Raw genomic sequence first — 17,135 nt, forward strand, 5'->3', positions numbered from 1 at the left:
TACTCTAGATTATTACACTACAGCACTGTTCCCCAATACTGTGTTACTCTAGATTATTACACTACAGCACTGTTCTCCAATACTGTATTACTCTAGATTATTACACTACAGCACTGTTCCCCAATACTGTGTTACTCTAGATTATTACACTACAGCACTGTTCTCCAATACTGTATTACTCTAGATTATTACACTACAGCACTGTTCTCCAATACTGTATTACTCTAGATTATTACACTACAGCACTGTTCCCCAATACTGTATTACTCTAGATTATTACACTACAGCACTGTTATCCAATCCTGTGTTACTCTAGATTATTACACTACAGCACTGTTCTCCAATACTGTATAACTCTAGATTATTACACTACAGCACTGTTCTCCAATACTGTATTACTCTAGATTATTACACTACAGCACTGTTCCCAATACTGTGTTACTCTAGATTATTACACTACAGCACTGCTCTTCAATACTGTATTACTCTAGATTATTACACTACAGCACTGCTCTCCCATACTGTATTACTCTAGATTATTACACTACAGCACTGTTCCCAATACTGATTACTATAGATTATTACACTACAGCACTGTTCTCCAATACTGTATTACTCTAGATTATTACACTACAGCACTGCTCTCCAATACTGTATTACTCTAGATTATTACACTACAGCACTGTTCTCCAATACTGTATTACTCTAGATTATTACACTACAGCACTGTTCCCCAATACTGTATTACTCTAGATTATTACACTACAGCACTGTTCCCCAATACTGTATTACTCTAGATTATTACACTACAGCACTGTTCCCCAATACTGTATTACTCTAGATTATTACACTACAGCACTGCTCTTCAATACTGTATTACTCTAGATTATTACACTACAGCACTGCTCTCCAATACTGTATTACTGCTAGATTATTACACTACAGCACTGTTCCCCAATACTGTGTTACTCTAGATTATTACACTACAGCACTGCTCTTCAATACTGTATTACTCTAGATTATTACACTACAGCACTGCTCTCCAATACTGTATTACTGCTAGATTATTACACTACAGCACTGTTCCCCAATACTGTGTTACTCTAGATTATTACACTACAGCACTGTTCCCCAATACTGTGTTACTCTAGATTATTACACTACAGCTCTGTTCTCCAATACTGTGATACTCTAGATTATTACACTACAGCACTGTTCCCCAATACTGTGTTACTCTAGATTATTACACTACAGCACTGTTCTCCAATACTGTATAACTCTAGATTATTACACTACAGCACTGTTCTCCAATACTGTATAACTCTAGATTATTACACTACAGCACTGTTCTCCAATACTGTATTACTCTAGATTATTACACTACAGCACTGTTCCCCAATACTGTGTTACTCTAGATTATTACACTACAGCACTGCTCTCCCATACTGTATTACTCTAGATTATTACACTACAGCACTGTTCTCCAATACTGTATAACTGATAGATTATTACACTACAGCTCTGTTCTCCAATACTGTATTACTCTAGATTATTACACTACAGCACTGTTCCCCAATACTGTGTTACTCTAGATTATTACACTACAGCTCTGTTCCCCAATACTGTATTACTCTAGATTATTACACTACAGCACTGTTCCCCAATACTGTATTACTCTAGATTATTACACTACAGCACTGTTTCAATACTGTATTACTCTAGATTATTACACTACAGCACTGCTCTCCAATACTGTGTTACTCTAGATTATTACACTACAGCACTGTTCCCCAATACTGTGTTACTCTAGATTATTACACTACAGCACTGCTCTCCAATACTGTATTACTCTAGATTATTACACTACAGCACTGTTCTCCAATACTGTATTACTCTAGATTATTACACTACAGCACTGTTCTCCAATACTGTATTACTCTAGATTATTACACTACAGCACTGTTCTCCAATACTGTATTACTCTAGATTATTACACTACAGCACTGTTCCCCAATACTGTGTTACTCTAGATTATTACACTACAGCTCTGTTCCCAATACTGTATTACTCTAGATTATTACACTACAGCACTGTTCCCCAATACTGTATTACTCTAGATTATTACACTACAGCACTGTTCTTCAATACTGTATTACTCTAGATTATTACACTACAGCACTGTTCTCCAATACTCTAGATTATTACACTACAGCACTGTTCCCCAATACTGTGTTACTCTAGATTATTACACTACAGCACTGTTCCCAATACTGTGTTACTCTAGATTATTACACTACAGCACTGTTCAATACTGTATTACTCTAGATTATTACACTACAGCACTGTTCCCAATACTGTGTTACTCTAGATTATTACACTATCTAGATTATTACACTACAGCACTGTTCTCCAATACTGTGTTACTCTAGATTATTACACTACAGCACTGTTCTCCAATACTGTTACTCTAGATTATTACACTACAGCACTGTTCTCCAATACTGTATTACTCTAGATTATTACACTACAGCACTGTTCCCCAATACTGTGTTACTCTAGATTATTTACAGCACAGCAATACTGTTACTCTAGATTATTACACTACAGCACTGTTCCCCAATACTGTGTTACTCTAGATTATTACACTACAGCACTGTTCTCCAATACTGTATTACTCTAGATTATTACACTACAGCACTGTTCCCAATACTGTGTTACTCTAGATTATTACACTACAGCACTGTTCTCCAATACTGTATTACTCTAGATTATTACACTACAGCACTGTTCTCCAATACTGTATTACTCTAGATTATTACACTACAGCACTGTTCCCAATACTGTATTACTCTAGATTATTACACTACAGCACTGTTCTCCAATACTGTATTACTCTAGATTATTACACTACAGCACTGTTCTCCAATACTGTGTTACTCTAGATTATTACACTACAGCACTGTTCCCCAATACTGTGTTACTCTAGATTATTACACTACAGCACTGTTCTCCAATACTGTGTTACTCTAGATTATTACACTACAGCACTGTTCCCAATACTGTGTTACTCTAGATTATTACACTACAGCACTGTTCTCCAATACTGTATAACTCTAGATTATTACACTACAGCACTGTTCTCCAATACTGTATTACTCTAGATTATTACACTACAGCACTGTTCCCCAATACTGTATTACTCTAGATTATTACACTACAGCACTGTTCTCCAATCCTGTGTTACTCTAGATTATTACACTACAGCACTGTTCTCCAATACTGTATTACTCTAGATTATTACACTACAGCACTGTTCTCCAATACTGTATTACTCTAGATTATTACACTACAGCACTGTTCCCCAATACTGTGTTACTCTAGATTATTACACTACAGCACTGCTCTTCAATACTGTATTACTCTAGATTATTACACTACAGCACTGCTCTCCCATACTGTATTACTCTAGATTATTACACTACAGCACTGTTCTCCAATACTGTATAACTGATAGATTATTACACTACAGCTCTGTTCTCCAATACTGTATTACTCTAGATTATTACACTACAGCACTGTTCCCCAATACTGTGTTACTCTAGATTATTACACTACAGCTCTGTTCCCCAATACTGTATTACTCTAGATTATTACAGCACAATACAGCACTGATTATTTACAGCACTGTTCCCAATACTGTGTTAATCTAGATTATTACACTACAGCACTGCTCTTCAATACTGTATTAATCTAGATTATTACACTACAGCACTGTTCTCCAATACTGTGTTACTCTAGATTATTACACTACAGCACTGTTCTCCAATACTGTGTTACTCTAGATTATTACACTACAGCACTGTTCTCCAATACTGTGTTACTCTAGATTATTACACTACAGCACTGTTCTCCAATACTGTATTACTCTAGATTATTACACTACAGCACTGTTCCCCAATACTGTATTACTCTAGATTATTACACTACAGCACTGTTCTCCAATACTGTGTTACTCTAGATTATTACACTACAGCACTGCTGTATTACTGATTATTACACTACAGCACTGTTCCCCAATACTGTATTACTCTAGATTATTACACTACAGCACTGTTCCCCAATACTGTGTTACTCTAGATTATTACACTACAGCACTGTTCTCCAATACTGTGTTACTCTAGATTATTACACTACAGCACTGTTCCCCAATACTGTGTTACTCTAGATTATTACACTACAGCACTGTTCTCCAATACTGTATTACTCTAGATTATTACACTACAGCACTGTTCCCCAATACTGTATTACTCTAGATTATTACACTACAGCACTGTTCTCCAATCATGTGTTACTCTAGATTATTACACTACAGCACTGTTCTCCAATACTGTATAACTCTAGATTATTACACTACAGCACTGTTCTCCAATACTGTATTACTCTAGATTATTACACTACAGCGCTGTTCCCCAATACTGTGTTACTCTAGATTATTACACTACAGCACTGTTCTCCAATACTGTATTACTGCTAGATTATTACACTACAGCACTGTTCCCCAATACTGTATTACTCTAGATTATTACACTACAGCACTGTTCCCCAATACTGTATTACTCTAGATTATTACACTACAGCACTGTTCCCAATACTGTGTTACTCTAGATTATTACACTACAGCACTGTTCTCCAATACTGTATTACTCTAGATTATTACACTACAGCACTGTTCCCAATACTGTGTTACTCTAGATTATTACACTACAGCACTGTTCTCCAATACTGTTACTCTAGATTATTACACTACAGCACTGTTCCCCAATACTGTATTACTCTAGATTATTACACTACAGCACTGTTCCCCAATACTGTATTACTCTAGATTATTACACTACAGCACTGTTCTTCAATACTGTATTACTCTAGATTATTACACTACAGCACTGCACTGTATTCTCCAATACTACAGCACTGTTCTCCAATACTGTGTTACTCTAGATTATTACACTACAGCACTGTTCTCCAATACTGTATTACTCTAGATTATTACACTACAGCACTGTTCCCCAATACTGTGTTACTCTAGATTATTACACTACAGTTACTCAGCACTGCTCTGTTCTCCAATACTGTGTTACTCTAGATTATTACACTACAGCACTGTTCCCAATACTGTGTTACTCTAGATTATTACACTACAGCACTGTTCTCCAATACTGTATTACTCTAGATTATTACACTACAGCACTGTTCTCCAATACTGTATTACTCTAGATTATTACACTACAGCACTGTTCCCCAATACTGTATTACTCTAGATTATTACACTACAGCACTGTTCTCCAATACTGTGTTACTCTAGATTATTACACTACAGCACTGTTCTCCAATACTGTATTACTCTAGATTATTACACTACAGCACTGTTCTCCAATACTGTATTACTCTAGATTATTACACTACAGCACTGTTCCCCAATACTGTGTTACTCTAGATTATTACACTACAGCACTGCTCTTCAATACTGTATTACTCTAGATTATTACACTACAGCACTGCTCTCCAATACTGTATTACTCTAGATTATTTACAGCACTGTTCTCCAATACTGTATAACTGATAGATTATTACACTACAGCTCTGTTCTCCAATACTGTATTACTCTAGATTATTACACTACAGCACTGTTCCCCAATACTGTGTTACTCTAGATTATTACACTACAGCTCTGTTCCCCAATACTGTATTACTCTAGATTATTACACTACACCACTGTTCCCCAATACTGTGTTACTCTAGATTATTACACTACAGCACTGTTCTCCAATACTGTGTAAATCTAGATTATTACACTACAGCACTGCTCTTCAATACTGTATTACTCTAGATTATTACACTACAGCACTGTTCTCCAATACTGTGTTACTCTAGATTATTACACTAGAGTGCTGTTCTCCAATACTGTGTTACTGCTAGATTATTACACTACAGCACTGTTCTCCAATACTGTATTACTCTAGATTATTACACTACAGCACTGTTCTCCAATACTGTATTACTCTAGATTATTACACTACAGCACTGTTCCCCAATACTGTGTTACTCTAGATTATTACACTACAGCACTGTTCTCCAATACTGTATTACTCTAGATTATTACACTACAGCACTGTTCCCCAATACTGTGTTACTCTAGATTATTACACTACAGCACTGTTCCCCAATACTGTGTTACTCTAGATTATTACACTACAGCACTGTTCTCCAATACTGTATTACTCTAGATTATTACACTACAGCACTGTTCCCCAATACTGTATTACTCTAGATTATTACACTACAGCACTGTTCTCCAATACTGTGTTACTCTAGATTATTACACTACAGCACTGTTCTCCAATACTGTATAACTCTAGATTATTACACTACAGCACTGTTCTCCAATACTGTATTACTCTAGATTATTACACTACAGCACTGTTCCCCAATACTGTATTACTCTAGATTATTACACTACAGCACTGTTCTCCAATACTGTATTACTGCTAGATTATTACACTACAGCACTGTTCCCCAATACTGTATTACTAGATTATTACACTACAGCACTGTTCCCAATACTGTATTACTCTAGATTATTACACTACAGCACTGTTCCCAATACTGTGTTACTCTAGATTATTACACTACAGCACTGTTCTCCAATACTGTATTACTCTAGATTATTACACTACAGCACTGTTCTCCAATACTGTATTACTCTAGATTATTACACTACAGCACTGTTCTCCAATACTGTATTACTCTAGATTATTACACTACAGCACTGTTCCCCAATACTGTATTACTCTAGATTATTACACTACAGCACTGTTCCCAATACTGTATTACTCTAGATTATTACACTACAGCACTGCTCTTCAATACTGTATTACTCTAGATTATTACACTACAGCACTGCTCTCCAATACTGTATTACTCTAGATTATTACACTACAGCACTGTTCCCCAATACTGTGTTACTCTAGATTATTACACTACAGCACTGTTCTCCAATACTGTATTACTCTAGATTATTACACTACAGCACTGTTCCCAATACTGTATTACTCTAGATTATTACACTACAGCACTGTTCTCCAATACTGTGTTACTCTAGATTATTACACTACAGCACTGTTCTCCAATACTGTATTACTCTAGATTATTACACTACAGCACTGTTCCCAATACTGTATTACTCTAGATTATTACACTACAGCACTGTTCTCCAATACTGTATTACTCTAGATTATTACACTACAGCACTGTTCTCCAATACTGTATTACTCTAGATTATTACACTACAGCACTGTTCCCAATACTGTATTACTCTAGATTATTACACTACAGCACTGTTCTCCAATACTGTATTACTCTAGATTATTACACTACAGCACTGTTCTCCAATACTGTATTACTCTAGATTATTACACTACAGCACTGTTCTCCAATACTGTATTACTCTAGATTATTACACTACAGCACTGTTCCCCAATACTGTGTTACTCTAGATTATTACACTACAGCACTGCTCTTCAATACTGTATTACTCTAGATTATTACACTACAGCACTGTTCCCCAATACTGTGTTACTCTAGATTATTACACTACAGCACTGTTCTCCAATACTGTATCTAGATTATTACACTACAGCACTGTTCTCCAATACTGTATTACTCTAGATTATTACACTACAGCACTGTTCCCAATACTGTGTTACTCTAGATTATTACACTACAGCACTGTTCCCCAATACTGTATTACTCTAGATTATTACACTACAGCACTGTTCTCCAATACTGTGTTACTCTAGATTATTACACTACAGCACTGTTCTCCAATACTGTGTTACTCTAGATTATTACACTACAGCACTGCTCTTCAATACTGTATTACTCTAGATTATTACACTACAGCACTGTTCTCCAATACTGTGTTACTCTAGATTATTACACTACAGCACTGTTCTCCAATACTGTGTTAATCTAGATTATTACACTACAGCACTGTTCTCCAATACTGTATTACTCTAGATTATTACACTACAGCACTGTTCTCCAATACTGTATTACTCTAGATTATTACACTACAGCACTGTTCCCCAATACTGTGTTACTCTAGATTATTACACTACAGCACTGTTCTCCAATACTGTATTACTCTAGATTATTACACTACAGCACTGTTCTCCAATACTGTATTACTCTAGATTATTACACTACAGCACTGTTCTCCAATACTGTATTACTCTAGATTATTACACTACAGCACTGTTCTCCAATACTGTATTACTCTAGATTATTACACTACAGCACTGTTCCCCAATACTGTGTTACTCTAGATTATTACACTACAGCACTGTTCTCCAATACTGTATTACTCTAGATTATTACACTACAGCACTGTTCTCCAATACTGTATTACTCTAGATTATTACACTACAGCACTGTTCTCCAATACTGTATTACTCTAGATTATTACACTACAGCACTGTTCTCCAATACTGTATTACTCTAGATTATTACACTACAGCACTGTTCTCCAATACTGTGTTACTCTAGATTATTACACTACAGCACTGTTCCCCAATACTGTATTACTCTAGATTATTACACTACAGCACTGTTCCCAATACTGTGTTACTCTAGATTATTACACTACAGCACTGTTCTCCAATACTGTGTTACTCTAGATTATTACACTACAGCACTGTTCTCTTCAATACTGTATTACTCTAGATTATTACACTACAGCACTGTTCTCCAATACTGTGTTACTCTAGATTATTACACTACAGCACTGTTCTCCAATACTGTGTTACTCTAGATTATTACACTACAGCACTGTTCTCCAATACTGTGTTACTCTAGATTATTACACTACAGCACTGTTCTCCAATACTGTATTACTCTAGATTATTACACTACAGCACTGTTCCCCAATACTGTATTACTCTAGATTATTACACTACAGCACTGTTTCTCCAATACTGTGTTACTCTAGATTATTACACTACAGCACTGTTCCCAATACTGTGTTACTCTAGATTATTACACTACAGCACTGTTCCCCAATACTGTGTTACTCTAGATTATTACACTACAGCACTGTTCTCCAATACTGTATTACTCTAGATTATTACACTACAGCACTGTTCTCCAATACTGTGTTACTCTAGATTATTACACTACAGCACTGTTCTCCAATACTGTATTACTCTAGATTATTACACTACAGCACTGTTCCCCAATACTGTATTACTCTAGATTATTACACTACAGCACTGTTCTCCAATACTGTATTACTCTAGATTATTACACTACAGCACTGTTCTCCAATACTGTGTTACTCTAGATTATTACACTACAGCACTGTTCTCCAATACTGTATTACTCTAGATTATTACACTACAGCACTGTTCTCCAATACTGTATTACTCTAGATTATTACACTACAGCACTGTTCTCCAATACTGTAGCTAGATTATTACACTACAGCACTGTTCCCAATACTGTATTACTCTAGATTATTACACTACAGCACTGTTCCCAATACTGTGTTACTCTAGATTATTACACTACAGCACTGTTCCCAATACTGTGTTACTCTAGATTATTACACTACAGCACTGTTCTCCAATACTGTGTTACTCTAGATTATTACACTACAGCACTGTTCCCCAATACTGTGTTACTCTAGATTATTACACTACAGCACTGTTCTCCAATACTGTATTACTCTAGATTATTACACTACAGCACTGTTCCCCAATACTGTATTACTCTAGATTATTACACTACAGCACTGTTCCCCAATACTGTATTACTCTAGATTATTACACTACAGCACTGCTCTTCAATACTGTATTACTGCTAGATTATTACACTACAGCACTGTTCTCCAATACTGTATTACTCTAGATTATTACACTACAGCACTGTTCTCCAATACTGTATTACTCTAGATTATTACACTACAGCACTGTTCTCCAATACTGTATTACTCTAGATTATTACACTACAGCACTGTTCCCCAATACTGTATTACTCTAGATTATTACACTACAGCACTGTTCCCCAATACTGTGTTACTCTAGATTATTACACTACAGCTCTGTTCTCCAATACTGTGATACTCTAGATTATTACACTACAGCACTGTTCCCCAATACTGTGTTACTCTAGATTATTACACTACAGCACTGCTCTCCAATACTGTATAACTCTAGATTATTACACTACAGCACTGTTCTCCAATACTGTATTACTCTAGATTATTACACTACAGCACTGTTCCCCAATACTGTATTACTCTAGATTATTACACTACAGCACTGTTCTCCAATCCTGTGTTACTCTAGATTATTACACTACAGCACTGTTCTCCAATACTGTATAACTCTAGATTATTACACTACAGCACTGTTCTCCAATACTGTATTACTCTAGATTATTACACTACAGCACTGTTCCCCAATACTGTGTTACTCTAGATTATTACACTACAGCACTGCTCTTCAATACTGTATTACTCTAGATTATTACACTACAGCACTGCTCTCCCATACTGTATTACTCTAGATTATTACACTACAGCACTGTTCTCCAATACTGTATAACTGATAGATTATTACACTACAGCTCTGTTCTCCAATACTGTATTACTCTAGATTATTACACTACAGCACTGTTCCGCAATACTGTGTTACTCTAGATTATTACACTACAGCTCTGTTCCCCAATACTGTATTACTCTAGATTATTACACTACACCACTGTTCCCCAATACTGTGTTACTCTAGATTATTACACTACAGCACTGTTCTCCAATACTGTGTAAATCTAGATTATTACACTACAGCACTGCTCTTCAATACTGTATTACTCTAGATTATTACACTACAGCACTGTTCTCCAATACTGTGTTACTCTAGATTATTACACTACAGCACTGTTCTCCAATACTGTGTTACTCTAGATTATTACACTACAGCACTGTTCTCCAATACTGTGTTACTCTAGATTATTACACTACAGCACTGTTCTCCAATACTGTATTACTCTAGATTATTACACTACAGCACTGTTCTCCAATACTGTGTTACTCTAGATTATTACACTACAGCACTGTTCTCCAATACTGTATTACTGCTAGATTATTACACTACAGCACTGTTCCCCAATACTGTATTACTCTAGATTATTACACTACAGCACTGTTCCCCAATACTGTGTTACTCTAGATTATTACACTACAGCACTGTTCCCCAATACTGTGTTACTCTAGATTATTACACTACAGCACTGTTCTCCAATACTGTATTACTCTAGATTATTACACTACAGCACTGTTCCCAATACTGTGTTACTCTAGATTATTACACTACAGCACTGTTCTCCAATACTGTATTACTCTAGATTATTACACTACAGCACTGTTCCCAATACTGTATTACTCTAGATTATTACACTACAGCACTGTTCCCCAATACTGTGTTACTCTAGATTATTACACTACAGCACTGCTCTCCAATACTGTATAACTCTAGATTATTACACTACAGCACTGTTCTCCAATACTGTATTACTCTAGATTATTACACTACAGCACTGTTCCCCAATACTGTATTACTCTAGATTATTACACTACAGCACTGTTCTCCAATACTGTATTACTCTAGATTATTACACTACAGCACTGTTCCCAATACTGTATTACTCTAGATTATTACACTACAGCACTGTTCCCAATACTGTGTTACTCTAGATTATTACACTACAGCACTGTTCCCAATACTGTGTTACTCTAGATTATTACACTACAGCACTGTTCTCCAATACTGTATTACTCTAGATTATTACACTACAGCACTGTTCCCAATACTGTGTTACTCTAGATTATTACACTACAGCACTGTTCTCCAATACTGTATTACTCTAGATTATTACACTACAGCACTGTTCCCCAATACTGTATTACTCTAGATTATTACACTACAGCACTGTTCCCAATACTGTATTACTCTAGATTATTACACTACAGCACTGCTCTTCAATACTGTATTACTCTAGATTATTACACTACAGCACTGCTCTCCCATACTGTATTACTCTAGATTATTACACTACAGCACTGTTCTCCAATACTGTATAACTCTAGATTATTACACTACAGCACTGTTCTCCAATACTGTATTACTCTAGATTATTACACTACAGCACTGTTCTCCAATACTGTGTTAATCTAGATTATTACACTACAGCACTGTTCTCCAATACTGTATTACTCTAGATTATTACACTACAGCACTGTTCCCCAATACTGTATTACTCTAGATTATTACACTACAGCACTGTTCTCCAATACTGTATTACCCGCTAGATTATTACACTACAGCACTGTTCTCCAATACTGTATTACTGCTAGATTATTACACTACAGCACTGTTCTCCAATACTGTATTACTCTAGATTATTACACTACAGCACTGTTCTCCAATACTGTGTTACTGCTAGATTATTACACTACAGCACTGTTCTCCAATACTGTTTTACTCTATATTATTACACTACAGCACTGTTCTCCAATACTGTGTTACTCTATATTATTACACTACAGCACTGTTCTCCAATACTGTGTTACTCTAGATTATTACACTACAGCACTGTTCTCAAATACTGTATTACTCTAGATTATTACACTACAGTACTGTTCTCCAATACTGTGTTACTCTAGATTATTACACTACAGCACTGTTCCCAATACTGTATTACTCTAGATTATTACACTACAGCACTGTTCCCCAATACTGTGTTACTCTAGATTATTACACTACAGCACTGTTCTCCAATACTGTATTACTCTAGATTATTACACTACAGCACTGTTCCCCAATACTGTGTTACTCTAGATTATTACACTACAGCACTGTTCTCCAATACTGTGTTACTCTAGATTATTACACTACAGCACTGCTCTTCAATACTGTATTACTCTAGATTATTACACTACAGCACTGTTCCCCAATACTGTGTTACTCTAGATTATTACACTACAGCACTGTTCTCCAATACTGTGTTACTCTAGATTATTACACTACAGCACTGTTCTCCAATACTGTGTTACTCTAGATTATTACACTACAGCACTGTTCTCCAATACTGTATTACTCTAGATTATTACACTACAGCACTGTTCTCCAATACTGTATTACTCTAGATTATTACACTACAGCACTGTTCCCCAATACTGTATTACTCTAGATTATTACACTACAGCACTGTTCTCCAATACTGTGTTACTCTAGATTATTACACTACAGCACTGTTCTCCAATACTGTGTTACTCTAGATTATTACACTACAGCACTGTTCTCCAATACTGTGTTACTCTAGATTATTACACTACAGCACTGTTCCCAATACTGTGTTACTCTAGATTATTACACTACAGCACTGTTCTCCAATACTGTATTACTCTAGATTATTACACTACAGCACTGTTCCCAATACTGTATTACTCTAGATTATTACACTACAGCACTGTTCTCCAATACTGTATTACTCTAGATTATTACACTACAGCACTGTTCTCCAATACTGTGTTAATCTAGATTATTACACTACAGCACTGTTCTCCAATACTGTATTACTCTAGATTATTACACTACAGCACTGTTCTCCAATACTGTGTTACTCTAGATTATTACACTACAGCACTGTTCTCCAATACTGTATTACTCTAGATTATTACACTACAGCACTGTTCCCCAATACTGTATTACTCTAGATTATTACACTACAGCACTGTTCCCAATACTGTATTACTCTAGATTATTACACTACAGCACTGTTCTCCAATACTGTGTTACTCTATATTATTACACTACAGCACTGTTCTCCAATACTGTGTTACTCTAGATTATTACACTACAGCACTGTTCTCCAATACTGTATTACTCTAGATTATTACACTACAGCACTGTTCTCCAATACTGTATTACTCTAGATTATTACACTACAGCACTGTTCCCCAATACTGTATTACTCTAGATTATTACACTACAGCACTGTTCCCCAATACTGTATTACCCGCTAGATTATTACACTACAGCACTGTTCTCCAATACTGTATTACTGCTAGATTATTACACTACAGCACTGTTCTCCAATACTGTATTACTCTAGATTATTACACTACAGCACTGTTCTCCAATACTGTGTTACTCTAGATTATTACACTACAGCACTGTTCTCCAATACTGTGTATTACTCTAGATTATTACACTACAGCACTGTTCCCCAATACTGTATTACTCTAGATTATTACACTACAGCACTGTTCCCAATACTGTGTTACTCTAGATTATTACACTACAGCACTGTTCTCCAATACTGTATTACTCTAGATTATTACACTACAGCACTGTTCTCCAATACTGTGTTACTCTAGATTATTACACTACAGCACTGTTCTCCAATACTGTATTACTCTAGATTATTACACTACAGCACTGTTCTCCAATACTGTATTACTCTAGATTATTACACTACAGCACTGTTCTCCAATACTGTATTACTCTAGATTATTACACTACAGCACTGTTCTCCAATACTGTGTTACTCTAGATTATTACACTACAGCACTGTTCTCCAATACTGTATTACTCTAGATTATTACACTACAGCACTGTTCTCCAATACTGTATTACTCTAGATTATTACACTACAGCACTGTTCTCCAATACTGTGTTACTCTAGATTATTACACTACAGCACTGCTCTTCAATACTGTATTACTCTAGATTATTACACTACAGCACTGCTCTCCAATACTGTATTACTCTAGATTATTACACTACAGCACTGTTCTCCAATACTGTATTACTCTAGATTATTACACTACAGCACTGTTCTCCAATACTGTATTACTCTAGATTATTACACTACAGCACTGTTCCCCAATACTGTGTTACTCTAGATTATTACACTACAGCACTGTTCCCCAATACTGTATTACTCTAGATTATTACACTACAGCACTGTTCCCCAATACTGTATTACTCTAGATTATTACACTACAGCACTGTTCTCAATACTGTATTACTCTAGATTATTACACTACAGCACTGTTCTTCAATACTGTATTACTCTAGATTATTACACTACAGGACTGTTCCCCAATACTGTGTTACTCTAGATTATTACACTACAGCACTGTTCCCCAATACTGTGTTACTCTAGATTATTACACTACAGCACTGTTCTCCAATACTGTATAACTCTAGATTATTACACTACAGCACTGTTCTCCAATACTGTATTACTCTAGATTATTACACTACAGCACTGTTCTCCAATACTGTGTTACTCTAGATTATTACACTACAGCACTGTTCTCCAATACTGTATTACTCTAGATTATTACACTACAGCACTGTTCCCCAATACTGTATTACTCTAGATTATTACACTACAGCACTGTTCTCCAATACTGTATTACTCTAGATTATTACACTACAGCACTGTTCCCAATACTGTGTTACTCTAGATTATTACACTACAGCACTGTTCTCCAATACTGTATTACTCTAGATTATTACACTACAGCACTGTTCCCAATACTGTGTTACTCTAGATTATTACACTACAGCACTGTTCTCCAATACTGTATTACTCTAGATTATTACACTACAGCACTGTTCCCCAATACTAGATTATTACACTACAGCACTGTTCTCCAATACTGTGTTACTCTAGATTATTACACTACAGCACTGCAATACTGTATTACTCTAGATTATTACACTACAGCACTGTTCTCCAATACTGTATTACTCTAGATTATTACACTACAGCACTGTTCCCCAATACTGTGTTACTCTAGATTATTACACTACAGCACTGTTCTCCAATACTGTATTACTCTAGATTATTACACTACAGCACTGTTCCCAATACTGTATTACTCTAGATTATTACACTACAGCACTGTTCCCAATACTGTATTACTCTAGATTATTACACTACAGCACTGTTCCCCAATACTGTGTTACTCTAGATTATTACACTACAGCACTGTTCTCCAATACTGTATTACTCTAGATTATTACACTACAGCACTGTTCCCCAATACTGTGTTACTCTAGATTATTACACTACAGCACTGTTCTCCAATACTGTATTACTCTAGATTATTACACTACAGCACTGTTCCCCAATACTGTATTACTCTAGATTATTACACTACAGCACTGTTCCCAATACTGTATTACTCTAGATTATTACACTACAGCTCTGTTCTCCAATACTGTATTACTCTAGATTATTACACTACAGCACTGTTCCCCAATACTGTATTACTCTAGATTATTACACTACAGCACTGTTCTCCAATACTGTATAACTGATAGATTATTACACTACAGCTCTGTTCTCCAATACTGTATTACTCTAGATTATTACACTACAGCACTGTTCTCCAATACTGTGTTACTCTAGATTATTACACTACAGCACTGTTCCCAATACTGTATTACTCTAGATTATTACACTACAGCACTGTTCTCCAATACTGTGTTACTCTAGATTATTACACTACAGCACTGTTCTCCAATACTGTGTTACTCTAGATTATTACACTACAGCACTGTTCTCAATACTGTATTACTCTAGATTATTACACTACAGCACTGTTCTCCAATACTGTGTTACTCTAGATTATTACACTACAGCACTGTTCTCCAATACTGTGTTACTCTAGATTATTACACTACAGCACTGTTCTCCAATACTGTGTTACTCTAGATTATTACACTACAGCACTGTTCTCCAATACTGTATTACTCTAGATTATTACACTACAGCACTGTTCCCCAATACTGTGTTACTCTAGATTATTACACTACAGCACTGTTCTCCAATACTGTATTACTCTAGATTATTACACTACAGCACTGTTCCCAATACTGTATTACTCTAGATTATTACACTACAGCACTGTTCCCAATACTGTATTACTCTAGATTATTACACTACAGCACTGTTCCCAATACTGTGTTACTCTAGATTATTACACTACAGCACTGTTCTCC

Source organism: Oncorhynchus nerka, linkage group LG3, assembly GCF_034236695.1.
Source record: "Oncorhynchus nerka isolate Pitt River linkage group LG3, Oner_Uvic_2.0, whole genome shotgun sequence".
Classification (NCBI taxonomy): domain Eukaryota; kingdom Metazoa; phylum Chordata; class Actinopteri; order Salmoniformes; family Salmonidae; genus Oncorhynchus; species Oncorhynchus nerka.